Genomic DNA, 22,161 nt, shown 5'->3' with positions numbered 1-22,161 from the left:
GATAAGCTTGAAGAGCCTGTAATGTCTCCTGGCAAAGCACGAGACGCCGTTTTAGTCTCTGCTGCTGACAAGGTGGAACAGCAGCACATGATGGGTGAAAGACATACACAGGTAGAGATGGTGCAAGGTGCTTCTCAGGTGCCTGAGCCAGCTTTAAGCCTGTGTAAAAATTACACCAAAGAGTGGGCTGGGTCCACTGAAGTCACGGGCACTGTTAAAGCGCACTTTTCAAAAGGCTTCCCCGCCGCTCCCCCCAAAAATCCAAATAAAGAGACGGATGATGAAATAGATAGTGAGGATCTTCAGTTGTTTGTAAAAAATAAGAGGTCATTGTCGAAAACCAGGGAGATGATGGGTTTTGGAAAAAAGAAAAAGTAGGATTTTTAAGGACTTGTTTGGCTCTGATTATACTTCTGCACACATTCATAATGATTACAGTCGCATCCCTAAATGGTAACAGTTTGAGAAACATGAGCAAATTTGAGCAGGTATTAGTGTCTGTTAAGGCAGACATGTTGTGTTTTCAAGAGACCAATTGGACAGACTCCAAAATGCAGGAGATTAAGAGTAAATGGTCAGATTTAATTTTTTGTAGTCATGGAGGGGATAAAACATGTGGTGTGGCTATTTTGATAAAAAATGATGTGGTGCAAAATGTAAAAGAAATATATGCTGACAATGATGGCAGACTTATTGTAATTGAATTTGAAGTTCAAAATGTAGTTTTTCGTTTAATTAATGTTTATGCTTCAAACATTGAATCTGAAAGGAGAGAAATGTTTCACAAATTAAAAACACTGTGCTCAGAAAACTGTATACTGATAGGAGATTTTAATGTGAGGTGTAGTAGAATGGATGCCTCTAGTTGTGCTAAATTCAGATATGACTCTTCTAGAAATGCATTATGGAAACTTATGAATGAGGAGAATCTAGTAGATATATGGAGGGCTGAAAATCCAAACAGAAGAGTATTCTCTAGAAGGCAGGTGGTTCTAAAGGAATTAAAACAAAGCAGAATTGATTTATGTCTAGCAAAACAAGAATTGGTGCAGAATGTTAAGAAGGTGTCATATACCTTTACAGCATATAGTGATCATGCAGTAATGTCATTTCAAATGGGTTTTGGTGTGGAGAGGAGAGGGGGAGGTGTCTGGTGTTTAAATGCCAGTCTGTTAAAGGAGGAAGGATATAGAAATGAAATTGTTGAATGTATTAATGATGAAATGTCTAATGTACTGTTGAAAGAGAATGTGTGTTTATGGTGGGAGGAAGTGAAAGTAAAAGTAAAAAATAGGAGTATTAGGTACGCAAAAAATCATAACCGTTTAGATAAGCAGAAAGAAATAATGCTTAGGAATAGGATGTTGCATGAACTTGAAAAGGCTGATACGGATCCAGACTATGATGTTGTGAATTATTTGAAAATCCATGCAGAGCTGGGTCGTTTTAAAAAAAAAAAATGTTTGGGTGCTATTGTTAGGAGCAGGGCACAGTACGCTTTGGAGGGAGAGAAATGTACATCCTTTTTTTGGGGTCTGGAAAAAAGAAAACAAACTAAGAGTTACATTGTAGAGTTGGAAGATGAAAGAGGTGTAAAGGTAAACGATTTTGTTGGGATCTTAGAGACAGTTGAAACCTTTTACAGAAATCTTTACAAAAAGAATGATGTAGATAAAGTGTGTGTTGTAAAAGTGTTGGATACAATTAGTGCCAAAGTATCGCAGGCAGATAGAATGATGTGTGATGAAGAGATTTCGATTATGGAAATCAAGGAAGCAATTGTTAGCACGCAAGGTAATAAAAGTCCGGGTTTGGATGGTTTAACAAATGAGTTCTATAAAGTCTTTGTAGATATTTTGGCACCCATTTTAGTGAGGGTGTTTCATTATATGGAAGAGAATAAGGAAATCCCTGAGTCTATGTCAACTGGAATGTTAACGATCTTATTCAAAAATAGGGGCAGTAGATTAAAGTTAGAAAATTATAGGCCTATTAGCCTTCTAAATTCGGATTATAAGATACTGACTAAAGTGTTAGCGAATAGGATGAAAAAGGTGATTGGGAGTATTATTGAATCAACACAAGCCTACGGCATACCTGGAAGAGATATTGCAGATGTAATTTCTACAATTAGGGATGTTGTTAATCAAATGAAAAATGAAGGTGGTATAGTTTTAAGTTTGGACTTTAACAAAGCTTTCGATAGAGTGGAGCACAGCTTTTTATTACAGACTTTGGAGAGGTTTGGGTTTGGGCCAAAGTTTGTATCTTGGATCAACCTGTTGTATAGTGGGGCTAAAAGTTGTGTTAAATGTAACGGAGTGTTAACAGATACTTTCCCTGTGGAGAGGTCAGTAAGGCAGGGCTGTCCTTTGTCAGCTCTGCTGTACAGTGTTTCTACAGAACCGTTAGCTACATTGATAAATAGTAATAAAGAAGTAAGGGGTGTTGGAATCCCAGGTGGTGGTGTCAGTGTTGTACATCAGTACGCTGATGACACTACTTGTACTGTGAAGGATATAGAAAGTATTGGAAGCATTATGGGGATCGTAGATATATATGGCAAGGCATCGGGTGCTAAAGTTAATATAGAGAAGACTGAAATAATGTTTGTTGGGGATATCAATGTAAACGGGTGTGAGATTCCATTCAAGAGCGCAAAGGATTTTATTAAAGTGCTGGGAGTAAACAAAAGTGCTGGGAGTAAACAGCACTAACCTTTGATGATCTTCATCAGATGACAACCCTAGGACATGATGTTATACAATGCATGCATGTTTTGTTTAATCAAGTTCATATTTATATCAAATACCAGCTTTTTACATCTACTGAGAATATTGCAAAATGTGCTTTCACCGAAAACCTATTTTAAAATCGGACACCTCGATTGCACAAAGGAGTTCTGTATCTATAATTCTTAAAATAATTGTTATGTTTTTTGTGGACGTTTATCGTGAGTCATTTAGTAAATTCACCGGAAGTGTTCGGTGGGAATGCTAGTTCTGAACGTCACATGCTAATGTAAAAAGCTGGTTTTTGATATAAATATGAACTTGATTGAACAAAACATGCATGTATTGTATAACATAATGTCGTAGGCGTGTCATCTGATGAAGATCATCAAAGGTTAGTGCTGCATTTAGCTGTGGTTTTGTTTTATGTGACATTATATGCTAGCTTGAAAAATGGGTGTCTGATTATTTCTGGCTTGGTACTCTGCTGACATAATCTAATGTTTTGCTTTCGCTGTAAAGCCTTGTTGAAATCGGACAGTGTGGTTAGATAAAGGAGAGTCTTGTCTTTAAAATGGTGTAAAATAGTCATATGTTTGAAAAATGGAAGTTTTGGGTTTTTTGAGGAATTTGTAATTCGCGCCACGCCTATCATTGGATATTGGAGCAGGTGTTCCGCTAGCGGAACGTCTAGATGTAAGAGGTTAAGGAAGTAACTCCCGGACCCTGTTGGTACTCGGTTCTTCTCCTAACTCTGTGTGTGATCAGCAGTGCTCATATGTGTACATACCTTCTTGCAGTGGATAACGTGGACCCAAGTGACTCTCTCAGCTTTTCTAATGGCAAAGGCAATGGTTTAACAGAACCTGGTATGGGCCTTCCCAACAGGGCTGCTTCCCGTCTTTTCTCCTCCGGGACTGGATCCACACCCAGTCTCCTGGTTGGATTGAGTGAATCACCTTCTCCTCTAATTCACCTGTTGGACACAAATTCTTGGACATACGGGTTTGGTTAAGAAACAGTATTCTCATGTGTTCTGTTAGTATTACTTCAACGTCTATGTCTACCTGTTCTGGTATCTCTAACTCTGGCATTCTATAGGCTCTACCTGATTAGCTAAAATGTCATCCATCCTTTAAAGAGATAGATCCTAGTAAACCAACTCTAGGGATAATATCTTGACCTAATATTCTAGCTACCATAATCATGTCCACCAAGTAAGTTGGGAATGCTTCTACCCATTTGCTATACTTATCTATTATTGTTAAACACCCCTTCTTCCCCTCAATTTGGAATAGTTCACTAAGTCCATTTCCAAATATTGGAATGGATATTCTACAAAAAATGTTTTTGTTTAAGTAATTATCCTAACATGTTCTATCGTCTGCTCTACCATACTCCCCCTATTTATACATGGCTCAAGCCATGTATCAATATTGCTGCATATCTAAACAAATTATCCTTATGTCAGCCCTTCTCTTGTAGGATTGCCCCCTTTTATTTTCCACATGTCCAATTCTCCCTGGGGCCATCATCCTCGGCTATTCTGTAACAATTCTCTGTCAAGTGTTTTATCTTCTTTAAGATGTATCTGTGCTGTTTTGTATGGTTTTAAATGTCTATGTGCTTGTCTGTGTAAATAGTAACTTTTCTCTCCTTTCTTATTTCACCGGTTCGAGTCAATGCTACTATTTCGGCCTACTGTGCAGAATAGTGTCTGGGCAATGGTTCAGTGTCTAACACCTGAAACCAACTAAGCTTTCATTGTCCTTTTAGTTAGGGTAACAATTACTTTCAACAAAATGATCATATCTCCTCCTAGCGAATTTACCAAACATAAACTTAAAATCAAAACTAAAATACATGCCTGCCAACGGAGCCGATAGTCTCTCCATGAATTAATATCCTAAAGCTAAGTGAACCAAATTCTCTTCCTATCTACTCCTGCTGGCCCCCCTCCTTTCTTCCTGCTACTCCCCAACACTCAAGCTTTCAGCAGTGCAGGGGAGGATCTCTCCGTCTGTCTCCAGCTTTTTCTCATAACAGAAAGTATCAAATCTGGGTTGTTTCCAAATATTGACTAAATGTCTCATTGTCTCCTTGGTTGCACTCCTGAACTTTAGAAAAATCTACCTGTCTAGATATTGCATATCTACTTAAATGTATCACAATACCCTCAATGATCCTAGATCACCTACAGATGTCATATATCCCTGTCCTGTTGACCTAAGTCTACCATTATTAAACTTATTCACAACAAAATATAATACTATTATATCAATTCCACAGCCTTGTTTTGTTAAATCTCTTACACTGCTTTCAACCACAGCTGACTTCCTAAGGAAAAATAAACGTATCTAGATCATGTAAATAATACCCCTGCTACTGGTCAAAATATTTTCAAATAACATAATCAGATCAAAATGACTAATCTGATTTACTCCACCAAGAAACATTATTGTACCCTTATTGTTCTACGGAAATAGACTTAAGGAAGCCTACCCTTAGTCTAAGGCTTTGCCCTTTTAGTCTTCTCATTGGTTCAAATTATCAATTGTGTCTAAGAACTTTAACTCCATCATAATTATCAGTTCTACAAATTCCCTTACAATCAATATCACCAATGACCTTTAATTCACCATCCAAATGGCTTTTCAATGTGGCTGATCAGACCACACAGGAAAAGTCACCAGAGGGGTCAAAAGTCATACCACCCTTTCAGAACCGTGTTTCTTACTACATTAAACAAATTAAAGCTAAGAACTGTATCTACATTTTGTATCCCAGGTTCCCAGAACATTCCCTATCAAAATAATTTCATGTGTTTATTAAAACTCAGAAAACCAAACTTCCAAAATGCCATGTGTGTATACCCCTTTAAGATATCCTGTCCCTAGGTATTTTTCCCAAAAAGCTAAGCGCTCCTTTTTCCATAAAATAACCACGAACATTTGGTCATCATTCCTTATACTACACCGATTCAGAAACCCAAACGTTAGCCACAAACAAAACCTAATAATAACTCCACTGTACTTCCTCAAATCATTAATAATTTGTTTTAAACTTCCTCAACGGTTCTGGGTACTTTAATTGAACATACACTACCCTTGGATAAAATATTTTACTTCCAATCTATGAAACCCCATATTTTAATGTACTATTTGACTAATTTGACCCAAGATTGCTTAAAACCTTAAAACCCCTTCAGTTTGTCTGCAAACAGGCCCATTCTGTTTGCTAGGAATACCCTGCCATTATACACAACTGTGTTTAATGTGCATTGTCCCTGTAAAATAAAATTAACTCCATGTATCGCTCATCTCCCGTAAATTCCTGCACCTCCTTTACGCGCTTCCCCCTCCTGCTTCCACTCGGAACAGGTTGTGTCTGTTTTTCGTTTTAGCGTTTCCAATATTCTACCGGGCTCCCCGTCGACTGGGAGTCCGTTGGGTGCATTAATACTACCTTATTTTAGCCATCCCTTATATCATTTTTTGCCTCTCCTCTTCCATTCTTTCCCATCGCGACCACCATTCCTTTCGAGAGTCGCTTTCAAAGTTTTCAACACCTGTTCTGGTTCAATATCCCCCATTCTCACGTTACCTTTTCCACAGAGGAATTATGTCTCCCTTCCTATGATCTATTTTACCCCGCTAATTTCTAGACCTGTTTTAACAATGTATTATGCCCACCCGGTAAAACCCAATATAACCTGGAACCTAGCCTAGAACCTAGCCCATACCCTTTTTGTATAGGACCTCGTAAAGGACCTCGTCCAGGGAATCAAAATACACTCACACGGTAAACCCCCAAATATAACCTGGAACCTAGCCTAAAACCTAGCCTATACCTCTTTGTATAGGAGCTCGTAAAGGACCTCGTCCTGGGAATCGAACTAATCCTGAACCTTCTCTATAAGATGATCAACCCTGTAAAGCATTACTGGATAACCGATATATTAAACACTCAAACCAGATATTCAGATCGCTGTCTAATATCCAATGTACTACATTCACACGATTGGGTTGGCCTCCCAAACTTCACATAGTCCCGTTGATAGTCAGATTTATCAACCACATTCAAACCGATACCTAGTATCTAGTACCCGAACCCTAGCCTGAAATATGATCAATATCTACAGGTCCTCGTAAGGGTCCTTGTAAGAGGTTAACCACACACACACATCATATTACCTAATACATATCATTCATCACAGTTCTTAATAGGTCACGTGCATTACTGTTTAACCGGTTGTCAACAATGCATTTATCACTTAATCAAACTCCAAATGTTTAATACATACTTCAACCAATTTGTATATGTTAAAATAAAAATTGGTCACTTACATCAAACAGGTGTCTCACAAAAATAAATTTGGAAATAGCCAATGTGCAGAACTTCAGTTATTCACAATAGGTGTCTGCTTACCTTTTTAGTTGACCGGTCAGGATTTGTGAAACACACCGTCCGACGACAGCGATGGCCAATTGGCCGGACAAGTTCCAGCGAAGTCCCTACAGCAGATCACGTCGGGGTCATCATGTTAGGTTGCGTCAATTCGAATCTGGTATCAGGACAAAGAGAAACTCTGGTCTCTAGTACTGTTTCACAGCTGTTTATTAAGCTAAGTAAATAGTGATAAATGCAATGTTCGAATATACGGGTTTACTGTAACACCTCGCAGGGCAGACAGAGAACTGAAATGACATCATAAGTTCTTCCTTAAATACTTCTTGACAGACATAGTTCCCTCTCCCTGAGGGCCTGTCATAGTAGAGGCTTGGGTGTGGTTTAGACTTACTCCAGCCTATTGTTGGCGTGCAGGCTGGTCCCAGCCTCTAGACGCATCTTTGTTGCCAAGCATAGTTGTCTTCTAGCTTATCTTCGTGTGTGTACCCGAGAGTCAAACACCCAAGGACAGTGCCTGTTCTTGTGCCACAGCCATTCTCCCCTCTATCAGTTCCTCACATGTCCATGAGCGGCCCCACAACCAGGCATTGTGTGTGTGTGTGTCACGAGTCTACTCAGCCTACACTACTAGCCAGCAACCCTCCAGTTAGTCATGTCTATTATATGTCGCTCAATCTATGTTAATACAATATAAACCTCTCATGTTTAGCATTAGTATTCATAAGTTATGCACCACAACTAATTTTATTATATAGGTTATGCAAACAAATAGTTGGTTAAACCCTAACAATATTTTGCATGCACTCCCCCTCTGAGCTTCCATCCCATTTCATTTGCAGATAAAATGCAATATCAATACAATGTATTTTTAGATACACCACTCCATTGAAACTACAATGAAATGATAGCAGCAATTCTTAAAACAGGTACAGACAGGGATCGAACCCATGAACTTCAGTTTTTGAAAATGACGCTATAAAAGTTGGCAACAATGCCACTTCTGTTCTATAAATGTACGAACAGGGATTGAACGCATGTTCTTCAGATAACAAGACCAAATTATTTAGCACATCTCTGTTTCCTGCTTAGAATTTCAACATTCTGTAAAGTAGGAGTTGGGTCAATGCAATAATTTCAAATGGAGATGCTGGGGATTGAACCAAGGACCTCATACATGTGAAGCATGCACTCTACCACTGAGCTCCATCCCTGTTCTGGGAGAGAGAAAAAAAAAATCTTATTTTATTTTATTTCACCTTTATTTAACCGGGTAAGCAAGTGGAGAACAAGTTCTCATTGAGAACTGCAACCTGGCCAAGATAAAGCAAAGCAGTGCAACACAAACAACAACATAGAGTTACAAATGGAATAAACAAGCGTACAGTCAATAACACAATAGAAAAAAAGAAAGTCAAAATACAATGTGTGCAAATGGCGTGAGGAGGTAAGGCAATAAATAGGCCATAGTAGCGAAGTAATTACAATTTAGCAAATTAACATTGGATTGATAGATGAGCAGATGATGATGTGCAAGTAGAAATACTGGTGTGCAAACGAGCAGAAAGTAAATAAAAACAATATAGGGATGAGGTAGGTAGATTGGGTGGGCTATTTACAGATGTGCTATGTACAGCTGCAGCGATCGGTTAGCTGCTCAGATAGCTGATGTGTAAAGTTAGTGAGGGAAATATAAGTGTCCAGCTTCAGCGATTTTTGCAATTCGTTCCAGTCATTGGCAGCAGAGAACTGGAAGGAAAGGCGGCCAAAATAGGTGTTGGCTTTGGGGATGATCAGTGAGATATTCCTGCTGGAGCGAGTGCTATGGGTGGGTGTTGTTATCGTGACCAGTGAGCTGAGATAAGGCGGAGCTTTACCTAGCATAGACTTATAGATGACCTGGAGCCAGTGGGTCTGGTGACGAATAGGTAGCGAGGGCCAGCCGACGAGTCCATACAGGTCGCAGTGGTCATATCAATACAATGTACCTTTTCTTTACACTGTTCTAATGAAAGTACATTTACATAATATCAGCTATCTTCCATAAACGTCGAACAAGGATGAACCCATGTGCTTCAGTTTACAGAAACAGATGATTTAGCATATCTATTTCCTTCTTAGAATGTCAACATTCTGGAAAGTGGGAGTTGTACAAAAGCTAATTTAACAAGTAAATACAGTCAACAGAGAAGTTGGGGATTAACGTTGGACCGCATACATGTAAAGTTCTGGCTGTACCATAGAGATACATCCCCTTACTATAATAACTGTGTTGCCATATTGACACAACTTGCTTTTTCTGCAAAGTCCTCCAATTAAAGTCGGTGTCGGTTTACGAGACCGACACCTTGCCACTTGGCCACCATGCCACTCTAAGGTGTAACTTATTTATCAACATTCTGGAAAGTAGTAGTTGTGTAAATGTGAATTTGGCACACAAATAAACTCAGTGGAGAATCTTGGGATTGAACCGAGGACCTCATACATATTTTGCATGCACTCCCCCTCTGAGATTCCATCCCATTTCATTTGCAGATAAAATGCAATATCAATACAATGTACTTTTTATATACACCACTCCATTGAAACTACAAGGAAATGATAGCAGCAATTCTTAAACCAGGTACAGACTAGGATCGAACCCATAAACTTCAGTTTTTGAAAATGACGCCATAAAAGATGGCAATCATGCCACTTCTGTTCTATAATTGTACGAACAGGGATTGAAGGAATGTTCTTCAGATTACAAAACCAAATTATTTAGCACGTCTCTGTTTCCTGCTTAGAATTACAACATTCTGTAAAATAGGAGTTGGGTCAATGCAGTAATTTTAAATTGAGATGCTGGGGATTGAACCCAGGACCTCATACATGCGAAGCATGCGCTCTACCACTGAGCTACATCCCCGTTCTGGGAAAGATTAAAAATGTATCTTATTTTATTTTATTTCACCTTTATTTAACCAGGTAAGCAAGTGGAGAACAAGTTCTCATTGAGAACTGCAACCTGGCCAAGATAAAGCAAAGCAGTGCGACACAAACAACAACATAGAGTTACAAATGGAATAAACAAGCGTACAGTCAATAACACAATAGAAAAAAAGAAAGTCTATATTCAGTGTGTGCAAATGACATGAGGAGGTAAGGTAATAAATAGGCCATGGTAGTGAGGTAATTACAATTTAGCAAATTAACACTGGAGTGATAGATGAGCAGATGATGATGTGCAAGTACAAATACTGGTGTGCAAAAGAGCAGAAAGTAAATAAAAACAATATGGGGATGAGGTAGGTAGATTGGGTGGGCTATTTACAGATGGCCTATGTACAGCTGCAGCGATCGGTTAGCTGCTCAGATAGCTGATGTTTAAAGTTAGTGAGGGAAATATAAGTGTCCAGGTTCAGCGATTTTTGCAATTCGTTCCAGTCATTGGCAGCAGAGAACTGGAAGGAAAGGCAGCCAAAGGAGGTGTTGGCTTTGGGGATGACCAGTGAGATATATCTGCTGGAGCGAGTGCTACGGGTGGGTGTTTTTATCGTGACCAGTGAGTTGAGATAAGGCGGAGCTTTACCTAGCATAGACTTATAGATGACCTGGAGCCAGTGGGTCTGGTGACGAATAGGTAGCGAGGGCCAGCCGACTAGAGCATACAGGTCGCAGTGGTCATATCAATACAATTGACCTTTTCTTTACACTGTTCTAATGAAAGTACATTTCCATAATATCAGCTATCTTCCATAAACGTCAAACAAGGATGAACCCATGTGCTTCAGTTTACAGAAACAGATGATTTAGCATATCTATTTCCTTCTTAGAATGTCAACATTCTGGAAAGTGGGAGTTGTACAAAAGCTAATTTAACAACTAATTACACTCAACATAGAAGTTGGGGATTAACGTTGGACCGCATTCATGTAAAGTACTGGCTCTACCATAGAGATTCATCCACTTACTATCATAGCTGTGTTGCAATATTGATACAACTTGATTTTCTGCAAAGTCCTCCAATTAATGCACAGGTCCATGATATCAGATGTCTTTCATAAAGGCACAGAAGGGATTTGAACCCATGATCTTCGGTTTACAAGACCAACGCCTTACCACTTGGCCACCATGCCACTCTACGTTCTGAATTATATATCAACATTCAGGAAAGTAGTAGTTGTGTAAATGTGAATTTGGCACGCAAATAAACTCAGTGGAGAATCTTGGGATTGAACCGAGGACCTCATACATATTTTGCATGCACTCCCCCTCTGAGCTTCCATCCCATTTCATTTGCAGATAAAATGCAATATCAATACAATGTACTTTTTATATACACCACTCCATTGAAACTACAAGGAAATGATAGCAGCAATTCTTAAACCAGGTACAGACTGGGATCGAACCCATAAACTTCAGTTTTTGAAAATGACGCCATAAAAGATGGCAATCATGCCACTTCTGTTCTATAATTGTACGAACAGGGATTGAAGGAATGTTCTTCAGATTACAAAACCAAATTATTTAGCACGTCTCTGTTTCCTGCTTAGAATTACAACATTCTGTAAAGTAGGAGTTGGTTGGGTCAATGCAGTAATTTTAAATGGAGATGCTGGGGATTGAACCCAGGACCTCATACATGCGAAGCATGCGCTCTGCCACTGAGCTACATCCCCGTTCTGGGAAAGATTAAAAATGTATCTTATTTTATTTTATTTCACCTTTATTTAACCAGGTAAGCTAGTGGAGAACAAGTTCTCATTGAGAACTGCAACCTGGCCAAGATAAAGCAAAGCAGTGCGACACAAACAACAACATAGAGTTACAAATGGAATAAACAAGCGTACAGTCAATAACACAATAGAAAAAAAGAAAGTCTATATTCAGTGTGTGCAAATGGCATGAGGAGGTAAGGTAATAAATAGGCCATGGTAGTGAGGTAATTACAATTTAGCAAATTAACACTGGAGTGATAGATGAGCAGATGATGATGTGCAAGTACAAATACTGATGTGCAAAAGAGCAGAAAGTAAATAAAAACAATATGGGGATGAGGTAGGTAGATTGGGTGGGCTATTTACAGATGGCCTATGTACAGCTGCAGCGATCGGTTAGCTGCTCAGATAGCTGATGTTTAAAGTTAGTGAGGGAAATATAAGTGTCCAGGTTCAGCGATTTTTGCAATTCGTTCCAGTCATTGGCAGCAGAGAACTGGAAGGAAAGGCAGCCAAAGGAGGTGTTGGCTTTGGGGATGACCAGTGAGATATATCTGCTGGAGCGAGTGCTACGGGTGGGTGTTTTTATCGTGACCAGTGAGTTGAGATAAGGCGGAGCTTTACCTAGCATAGACTTATAGATGACCTGGAGCCAGTGGGTCTGGTGACGAATAGGTAGCGAGGGCCAGCCGACTAGAGCATACAGGTCGCAGTGGTCATATCAATACAATTTACCTTTTCTTTACACTGTTCTAATGAAAGTACATTTCCATAATATCAGCTATCTTCCATAAACGTCAAACAAGGCTTGAACCCATGTGCTTCAGTTTACAGAAACAGATGATTTAGCATATCTATTTCCTTCTTAGAATGTCAACATTCTGGAAAGTGGGAGTTGTGCAAAAGCTAATTTAACAACTAATTACACTCAACAGAGAAGTTGGGGATTAACGTTGGACCGCATTCATGTAAAGTACTGGCTCTAACATAGAGATTCATCCCCTTACTATAATAGCTGTGTTGCAATATTGATACAACTTGATTTTCTGCAAAGTCTTCCAAGTAAAGCACAGGTCTATGATATCAGACGTCTTTCATAAAGGCACAGAAGGGATTTGAACCCATGATCTTCAGTTTACAAGACCAACGCCTTACCACTTGGCCACCATGCCACTCTATGCTCTGTATTATATATCAACATTCAGGAAAGTAGTAGTTGTGTAAATGTGAATTTGGCACACAAATAAACTCAGTGGAGAATCTTGGGATTGAACCGAGGACCTCATACATATTTTGCATGCACTCCCCCTCTGTGCTTCCATCCCATTTCATTTGCAGATAAAATGCAATATCAATACAATGTACTTTTTATGTACACCACTCCATTGAAACTACAAGGAAATGATAGCAGCAATTCTTAAACCAGGTACAGACTGGGATCGAACCCATAAACTTCAGTTTTTGAAAATGACGCCATAAAAGATGGCAATCATGCAACTTCTGTTCTATAATTGTACGAACAGGGATTGAAGGAATGTTCTTCAGATTACAAAACCAAATTATTTAGCACATCTCTGTTTCCTGCTTAGAATTACAACATTCTGTAAAGTAGGAGTTTGGTCAATGCAATAATTTTAAATGGAGAAGCTGGGGATTGAACGCAGGACCTCATACATGCAAAGCATTCGCTCAACCACTGAGCTAGATCCCCGTTCTGGGAAACATTAAAAATGTATCTTATTTTATTTTATTTCACCTTTATTTAACCAGGTAAGCTAGTGGAGAACAAGTTCTCATTGAGAACTGCAACCTGGCCAAGATAAAGCAAAGCAGTGCGACACAAACAACAACATAGCGTTACAAATGGAATAAACAAGCGTACAGTCAATAACACAATAGAAAAAAAGAAAGTCTATATTCAGTGTGTGCAAATGGCATGAGGAGGTAAGGTAATAAATAGGCCATGGTAGTGAGGTAATTACAATTTAGCAAATTAACACTGGAGTGACAGATGAGCAGATGATGATGTGCAAGTACAAATACTGGTGTGCAAAAGAGCAGAAAGTAAATAAAAACAATATGGGGATGAGGTAGGTAGATTGGGTGGGCTATTTACAGATGGCCTATGTACAGCTGCAGCGATCGGTTAGCTGCTCAGATAGCTGATGTTTAAAGTTAGTGAGGGAAATATAAGTGTCCAGGTTCAGCGATTTTTGCAATTCGTTCCAGTCATTGGCAGCAGAGAACTGGAAGGAAAGGCAGCCAAAGGAGGTGTTGGCTTTGGGGATGACCAGTGAGATATATCTGCTGGAGCGAGTGCTACGGGTGGGTGTTTTTATCGTGACCAGTGAGTTGAGATAAGGCGGAGCTTTACCTAGCATAGACTTATAGATGACCTGGAGCCAGTGGGTCTGGTGACGAATAGGTAGCGAGGGCCAGCCGACTAGAGCATACAGGTCGCAGTGGTCATATCAATACAATTTACCTTTTCTTTACACTGTTCTAATGAAAGTACATTTCTATAATATCAGCTATCTTCCATAAACGTCAAACAAGGATTGAACCCATGTGCTTCAGTTTACAGAAACAGATGATTTAGCATATCTATTTCCTTCTTAGAATGTCAACATTCTGGAAAGTGGGAGTTGTGCAAAAGCTAATTTAACAACTAATTACACTCAACAGAGACGTTGGGGATTAACGTTGGACCGCATTCATGTAAAGTACTGGCTCTACCATAGAGATACATCCCCTTACTATAATAGCTGTGTTGCAATATTGATACAACTTGATTTTCTGCAAAGTCCTCCAAGTAAAGCACAGGTCTATGATATCAGATGTCTTTCATAAAGGCACAGAAGGGATTTGAACCCATGATCTTCAGTTTACAAGACCAACGCCTTACCACTTGGTCACCATGCCAGTCTACACTCTGTATTATATATCAACAATCAGGAAAGTAGTAGTTGTGTAAATGTGAATTTGGCCCACAAATAAACTCAGTGGAGAATCTTGGGATTGAACCGAGGACCTCATACATATTTTGCATGCACTCCCCCTCTGAGCTTCCATCCCATTTCATTTGCAGATAAAATGCAATATCAATACAATGTACTTTTTATATACACCACTCCATTGAAACTACAAGGAAATGATAGCAGCAATTCTTAAACCAGGTACAGACTGGGATCGAACCCATAAACTTCAGTTTTTGAAAATGACGCCATAAAAGATGGCAATCATGCCACTTCTGTTCTATAATTGTACGAACAGGGATTGAAGGAATGTTCTTCAGATTACAAAAGCAAATTATTTAGCACATCTCTGTTTCCTGCTTAGAATTACAACATTCTGTAAAGTAGGAGTTGGTTGGGTCAATGCAGTAATTTTAAATGGAGATGCTGGGGATTGAACCCAGGATCTCATACATGCGAAGCATGCGCTCTACCACTGAGCTACATCCCCGTTCTGGGAAAGATTAAAAATGTATCTTATTTTATTTTATTTCACCTTTATTTAACCAGGTAAGCTAGTGGAGAACAAGTTCTCATTGAGAACTGCAACCTGGCCAAGATAAAGCAAAGCAGTGCGACATAAACCACAACATAGAGTTAAAAATGGAATAAACAAGCGTACAGTCAATAACACAATAGAAAAAAATAAAGTCTATATTCAGTGTGTGCAAATGGCATGAGGAGGTATAAGGTAATAAATAGGCCATGGTAGTGAGGTAATTACAATTTAGCAAATTAACACTGGAGTGACAGATGAGCAGATGATGATGTGCAAGTACAAATACTGGTGTGCAAAAGAGCAGAAAGTAAATAAAAACAATTTGGGGATGAGGTAGGTAGATTGGGTGGGCAATTTACAGATGGCCTATGTACAGCTGCAGCGATCGGTTAGCTGCTCAGATAGCTGATGTTTAAAGTTAGTGAGGGAAATATAAGTGTCCAGGTTCAGCGATTTTTGCAATTCGTTCCAGTCATTGGCAGCAGAGAACTGGAAGGAAAGGCAGCCAAAGGAGGTGTTGGCTTTGGGGATGACCAGTGAGATATATCTGCTGGAGCGAGTGCTACGGGTGGGTGTTTTTATCGTGACCAGTGAGTTGAGATAAGGCGGAGCTTTACCTAGCATAGACTTATAGATGACCTGGAGCCAGTGGGTCTGGTGACGAATAGGTAGCAAGGGCCAGCCGACTAGAGCATACAGGTCGCAGTGGTCATATCAATACAATTTACCTTTTCTTTACACTGTTCTAATGAAAGTACATTTCTATAATATCAGCTATCTTCCATAAACGTCAAACAAGGATTGAACCCATGTGCTTCAGTTTACAGAAACAGATGATTTAGCATATCTATTTCCTTCTTAGAATGTCAACATTCTGGAAAGTGGGAGTTGTGCAAAAGCTAATTTAACAACTAATTACACTCAACAGAGAAGTTGGGGATGAACGTTGGACCGCATTCATGTAAAGTACTGGCTCTACCATAGAGATTCATCCACTTACTATAATAGCTGTGTTGCAATATTGATACAACTTCATTTTCTGCAAAGTCCTCCAATTAATGCACAGGTCGTTGATATCAGATGTCTTTCATAAAGGGACAGAAGGGATTTGAACCCATGATCTTCGGTTTACAAGACCAACGCCTTACCACTTGGCAACCATGCCACTCTACCTTCTGAATTATATATCAACATTCAGGAAAGTAGTAGTTGTGTAAATGTGAATTTGGCACGCAAATACACTCAGTGGAGAATCTTGGGATTGAACCGAGGACCTCATCCATATTTTGCATGCACTCCCCCTCTGAGCTTCCATCCCATTTCATTTGCAGATAAAATGCAATATCAATACAATGTACTTTTTATATACACCAATCCATTGAAACTACAAGGAAATGATAGCAGCAATTCTTAAACCAGGTACAGACTGGGATCGAACCCATAAACTTCAGTTTTTGAAAATGACGCCATAAAAGATGGCAATCATGCCACTTCTGTTCTATAATTGTACGAACAGGGATTGAAGGGATGTTCTTCAGATTACAAAACCAAATTATTTAGCACATCTCTGTTTCCTGCTTAGAATTACAACATTCTGTAAAGTAGGAGTTGGGTCAATGCAATAATTTTAAATTGAGAAGCTGGGGATTGAACCCAGGACCTCATACATGCAAAGCATGCGCTCTACCACTGAGCTACATCCCCGTTCTGGGAGAGATAAAAAATGTTTCTTATTTTATTTTATTTCACCTTTATTTAACCAGGTAAGCAAGTGGAGAACAAGTTCTCATTGAGAACTGCGACCTGGCCAAGATAAAGCAAAGCAGTGCGACACAAACAACAACACAGAGTTACAAATGGAATAAACAAGCATACAGTCAATAACACAATAGAAAAAAAGAAAGTCTATATACAGTGTGTGCAAATGGCGTGAGGAGGTAAGGCAATAAATAGGCCATAGTAGCGAAGTAATTACAATTTAGCAAATTAACACTGGAGTGATAGATGAGCAGATGATGATGTGCAAGTAGAAATACTGGTGTGCAAAAGAGCAGAAAGTAAATAAAAACAATATGGGGATGAGGTAGGTAGATTGGGTGGGCTATTTACAGATGGCCTATATACAGCTGCAGCGATCGGTTAGCTGCTCAGATAGCTGATGTTTAAAGTTAGTAAGGGAAATATAAGTGTCCAGCTTCAGCGATTTTTGCAATTCGTTCCAGTCATTGGCAGCAGAGAACTGGAAGGAAAGATGGCCAAAGGAGGTGTTGGCTTTGAGGATGACCAGTGAGATATACCTGCTGGAGCGAGTGCTACGGGTGGGTGTTGTTATCGTGACCAGTGAGTTGAGATAAGGCGGAGCTTTACCTAGCATAGACTTATAGATGACCTGGAGCCAGTGGGTCTGGTGACGAATAGGTAGCGAGGGCCAGCCGACTAGACCATACAGGTCGCAGTGGTCATATCAATACAATTGACCTTTTCTTTACACTGTTCTAATGAAAGTACATTTACATAATATCAGCTATCTTCCATAAACGTCGAACAAGGATTGAACCCATGTGCTTCAGTTTACAGAAACAGATGATTTAGCATATCTATTTCCTTCTTAGAATGTCAACATTCTGGAAAGTGGAAGTTGTGCAAAAGCTAATTTAACAAGTAAATACAGTCAACAGAGAAGTTGGGGATTAACGTTGGACCGCATACATGTAAAGTACTGGCTCTACCATAGAGATACATCCCCTTACTATAATAACTGTGTTGCCATATTGACACAACTTGCTTTTTCTGCAAAGTCCTCCAATAAAAACACAGGTCCATGATATCAGATGTCTGTCATAAAGGTACGGATGGGATTTGAACCCATGATCTTCGGTTTACGAGACTGACACCTTACCACTTGGCCACCATGCCACTCTACGCTGTTAATGATATATCAACATTCTGGAAAGTAGTAGTTGTGTAAATGTGAATTTGGCACACAAATAAACTCAGTGGAGAATCTTGGGATTGAACCGAGGACCTCATACATATTTTGCATGCACTCCCCCTCTGAGCTTCCATCCCATTTCATTTGCAGATAAAATGCAATATCAATACAATGTACTTTTTATATACTCCACTCCATTGAAACTACAATGAAATGATAGCAGCAATTCTTAAACCAGGTACAGACTGGGATCGAACCCATGAACTTCAGTTTTTGAAAATGACGCCATAAAAGATGGCAATCATGCCACTTCTGTTCTATAATTGTACGAACAGGGATTGAAGGGATGTTCTTCAGATTACAAGACCAAATTATTTAGCACATCTCTGTTTCCTGCTTAGAATTTCAACATTCTGTAAAGTAGGAGTTGGGTCAATGCAAAAATTTTAAATGGAGAAGCTGGGGATTGAACCCAGGACCTCATACATGCGAAGCAAGCGCTCTACCACTGAGCTACATCCCCTTTCTGGGAAAGATAAAAAATGTTTCTTATTTTATTTTATTTCACCTTTATTTAACCAGGTAAACTAGTGGAGAACAAGTTCTCATTGAGAACTGCGACCTGGCCAAGATAAAGCAAAGCAGTGCGACACAAACAACAACACAGAGTTACAAATGGAATAAACAAGAATACAGTCAATAACACAATAGAAAAAAAGAAAGTCTATATTCAGTGTGTGCAAATGGCGTGAGGAGGTAAGGCAATAAATAGGCCATAGTAGCGAAGTAATTACAATTTAGCAAATTAACACTGGAGTGATAGATGAGCAGATGATGATGTGCAAGTAGAAATACTGGTGTGCAAAAGAGCAGAAAGTAAATAAAAACAATATGGGGATGAGGTAGGTAGATTGGGTGGGCTATTTACAGATGGCCTATATACAGCTGCAGCGATCGGTTAGCTGCTCAGATAGCTGATGTTTAAAGTTAGTAAGGGAAATATAAGTGTCCAGCTTCAGCGATTTTTGCAATTCGTTCCAGTCATTGGCGGCAGAGAACTGGAAGGAAAGGTGGCCAAAGGAGGTGTTGGCTTTGAGGATGACCAGTGAGATATACCTGCTGGAGCGCGTGCTACGGGTGGGTGTTGTTATCGTGACCAGTGAGCTGAGATAAGACGAAGCTTTACCTAGCATAGACTTATAGATGACCTGGAGCCAGTGGGTCTGGTGACGAATAGGTAGCGAGGGCCTGCCGACTAGACCATACAGGTCGCAGTAGTCATATCAATACAATTTACCTTTTCTTTACACTGTTCTAATGAAAGTACATTTACATAATATCAGCTATCTTCCATAAACGTCGAACAAGGATTGAACCCATGTGCTTCAGTTTACAGAAACAGATGATTTAGCATATCTATTTCCTTCTTAGAATGTCAACATTCTGGAAAGTGGGAGTTGTGCAAAATCTAATTTAACAAGTAAATACAGTCAACAGAGAAGTTGGGGATTAACGTTGGACCGCATACATGTAAAGTACTGGCTCTACCATAGAGATACATCCCCTTACTATAATAACTGTGTTGCCATATTGACACAACTTGCTTTTTCTGCAAAGTCCTCCAATAAAAACACAGGTCCATGATATCAGATGTCTGTCATAAAGGCACGGATGGGATTTGAACCCATGATCTTCGGTTTACGAGACTGACACCTTACCACTTGGCCAGCATGCCACTCTACGCTGTTAATGATATATCAACATTCTGGAAAGTAGTAGTTGTGTAAATGTGAATTTGGCACACAAATAAACTCAGTGGAGAATCTTGGGATTGAACCGAGGACCTCATCCATATTTTGCATGCACTCCCCCTCTGAGCTTCCATCCCATTTCATTTGCAGATAAAATGCAATATCAATACAATGTACTTTTTATATACTCCACTCCATTGAAACTACAATGAAATGATAGCAGCAATTCTTAAACCAGGTACAGACTGGGATCGAACCCATGAACTTCAGTTTTTGAAAATGACGCCATAAAAGATGGCAATCATGCCACTTCTGTTCTATAATTGTACGAACAGGGATTGAAGGGATGTTCTTCAGATTACAAGACCAAATTATTTAGCACATCTCTGTTTCCTGCTTAGAATTTCAACATTCTGTAAAGTAGGAGTTGGGTCAATGCAAAAATTTTAAATGGAGAAGCTGGGGATTGAACCCAGGACCTCATACATGCGAAGCAAGCGCTCTACCACTGAGCTACATCCCCTTTCTGGGAAAGATAAAAAATGTTTCTTATTTTATTTTATTTCACCTTTATTTAACCAGGTAAACTAGTGGAGAACAAGTTCTCATTGAGAACTGCGACCTGGCCAAGATAAAGCAAAGCAGTGCGACACAAACAACAACACAGAGTTACAAATGGAATAAACAAGAATACTGTCAATAACACAATAGAAAAAAAGAAAGTCTATATTCAGTGTGTGCAAATGGCGTGAGGAGGTAAGGCAATAAATAGGCCATAGTAGCGAAGTAATTACAATTTAGCAAATTAACACTGGAGTGATAGATGAGCAGATGATGATGTGCAAGTAGAAATACTGGTGTGCAAAAGAGCAGAAAGTAAATAAAAACAATATGGGGATGAGGTAGGTAGATTGGGTGGGCTATTTACAGATGGCCTATATACAGCTGCAGCGATCGGTTAGCTGCTCAGATAGCTGATGTTTAAAGTTAGTAAGGGAAATATAAGTGTCCAGCTTCAGCGATTTTTGCAATTCGTTCCAGTCATTGGCAGCAGAGAACTGGAAGGAAAGGTGGCCAAAGGAGGTGTTGGCTTTGAGGATGACCAGTGAGATATACCTGCTGGAGCGCGTGCTACGGGTGGGTGTTGTTATCGTGACCAGTGAGCTGAGATAAGACGAAGCTTTACCTAGCATAGACTTATAGATGACCTGGAGCCAGTGGGTCTGGTGACGAATAGGTAGCGAGGGCCAGCCGACTAGAGCATACAGGTCGCAGTGGTCATATCAATACAATTTACCTTTTCTTTACACTGTTCTAATGAAAGTACATTTACATAATATCAGCTATCTTCCATAAACGTCGAACAAGGATTGAACCCATGTGCTTCAGTTTACAGAAACAGATGATTTAGCATATCTATTTCCTTCTTAGAATGTCAACATTCTGGAAAGTGGGAGTTGTGCAAAAGCTAATTTAACAAGTAAATACAGTCAACAGAGAAGTTGGGGATTAACGTTGGACCGCATACATGTAAAGTACTGGCTCTACCATAGAGATACATGCCTTACTATAATAACTGTGTTGCCATATTGACACAACTTGCTTTTTCTGCAAAGTCCTCCAATAAAAACACAGGTCCATGATATCAGATGTCTGTCATAAAGGCACGGATGGGATTTGAACCCATGATCTTCGGTTTACGAGACTGACGCCTTACCACTTGGCCACCATGCCACTCTACGCTGTTAATGATATATCAACATTCTGGAAAGTAGTAGTTGTGTAAATGTGAATTTGGCACACAAATAAACTCAGTGGAGAATCTTGGGATTGAACCGAGGACCTCATCCATATTTTGCATGCACTCCCCCTCTGAGCTTCCATCCCATTTCATTTGCAGATAAAATGCAATATCAATACAATGTACTTTTTATATACTCCACTCCATTGAAACTACAATGAAATGATAGCAGCAATTCTTAAACCAGGTACAGACTGGGATCGAACCCATGAACTTCAGTTTTTGAAAATGACGCCATAAAAGATGGCAATCATGCCACTTCTGTTCTATAATTGTACGAACAGGGATTGAAGGGATGTTCTTCAGATTACAAGACCAAATTATT

The 22,161-nt window shown here is 39.4% G+C and overlaps 10 non-coding genes across 10 annotated transcripts; all 10 read right to left on the bottom strand.

The window, feature by feature from the left end:
• Positions 1-9,975: 9,975 nt before the first annotated feature.
• trnaa-cgc (transfer RNA alanine (anticodon CGC)) lies at positions 9,976-10,047 on the bottom strand. The gene has a single exon. It is a non-coding gene; the product is annotated as a tRNA-Ala (tRNA).
• Positions 10,048-11,185: 1,138 nt separating this feature from the next.
• On the bottom strand, positions 11,186-11,257 carry trnat-ugu (transfer RNA threonine (anticodon UGU)). The gene has a single exon. It is a non-coding gene; the product is annotated as a tRNA-Thr (tRNA).
• Positions 11,258-11,728: 471 nt separating this feature from the next.
• Positions 11,729-11,800, bottom strand: trnaa-cgc (transfer RNA alanine (anticodon CGC)). The gene has a single exon. It is a non-coding gene; the product is annotated as a tRNA-Ala (tRNA).
• Positions 11,801-12,939: 1,139 nt separating this feature from the next.
• trnat-ugu (transfer RNA threonine (anticodon UGU)) lies at positions 12,940-13,011 on the bottom strand. The gene has a single exon. It is a non-coding gene; the product is annotated as a tRNA-Thr (tRNA).
• Positions 13,012-15,232: 2,221 nt separating this feature from the next.
• Positions 15,233-15,304, bottom strand: trnaa-cgc (transfer RNA alanine (anticodon CGC)). Its single transcript has one exon. It is a non-coding gene; the product is annotated as a tRNA-Ala (tRNA).
• Positions 15,305-18,196: 2,892 nt separating this feature from the next.
• On the bottom strand, positions 18,197-18,268 carry trnat-cgu (transfer RNA threonine (anticodon CGU)). Its single transcript has one exon. It is a non-coding gene; the product is annotated as a tRNA-Thr (tRNA).
• A 467-nt stretch (positions 18,269-18,735) lies between these two features.
• On the bottom strand, positions 18,736-18,807 carry trnaa-cgc (transfer RNA alanine (anticodon CGC)). Its single transcript has one exon. It is a non-coding gene; the product is annotated as a tRNA-Ala (tRNA).
• Positions 18,808-19,947: 1,140 nt separating this feature from the next.
• Positions 19,948-20,019, bottom strand: trnat-cgu (transfer RNA threonine (anticodon CGU)). Its single transcript has one exon. It is a non-coding gene; the product is annotated as a tRNA-Thr (tRNA).
• Positions 20,020-20,486: 467 nt separating this feature from the next.
• Positions 20,487-20,558, bottom strand: trnaa-cgc (transfer RNA alanine (anticodon CGC)). The gene has a single exon. It is a non-coding gene; the product is annotated as a tRNA-Ala (tRNA).
• A 1,139-nt stretch (positions 20,559-21,697) lies between these two features.
• On the bottom strand, positions 21,698-21,769 carry trnat-cgu (transfer RNA threonine (anticodon CGU)). The gene has a single exon. It is a non-coding gene; the product is annotated as a tRNA-Thr (tRNA).
• Positions 21,770-22,161: the final 392 nt, after the last annotated feature.

Source organism: Salmo salar, chromosome 29, assembly GCF_965601325.2.
Source record: "Salmo salar chromosome 29, fSalSal1, whole genome shotgun sequence".
NCBI classification, from domain to species: Eukaryota; Metazoa; Chordata; class Actinopteri; order Salmoniformes; family Salmonidae; genus Salmo; species Salmo salar.
Note: the sequence above shows the minus strand (reverse complement) of the source record. Positions and strands in the feature narration are given on the sequence as shown.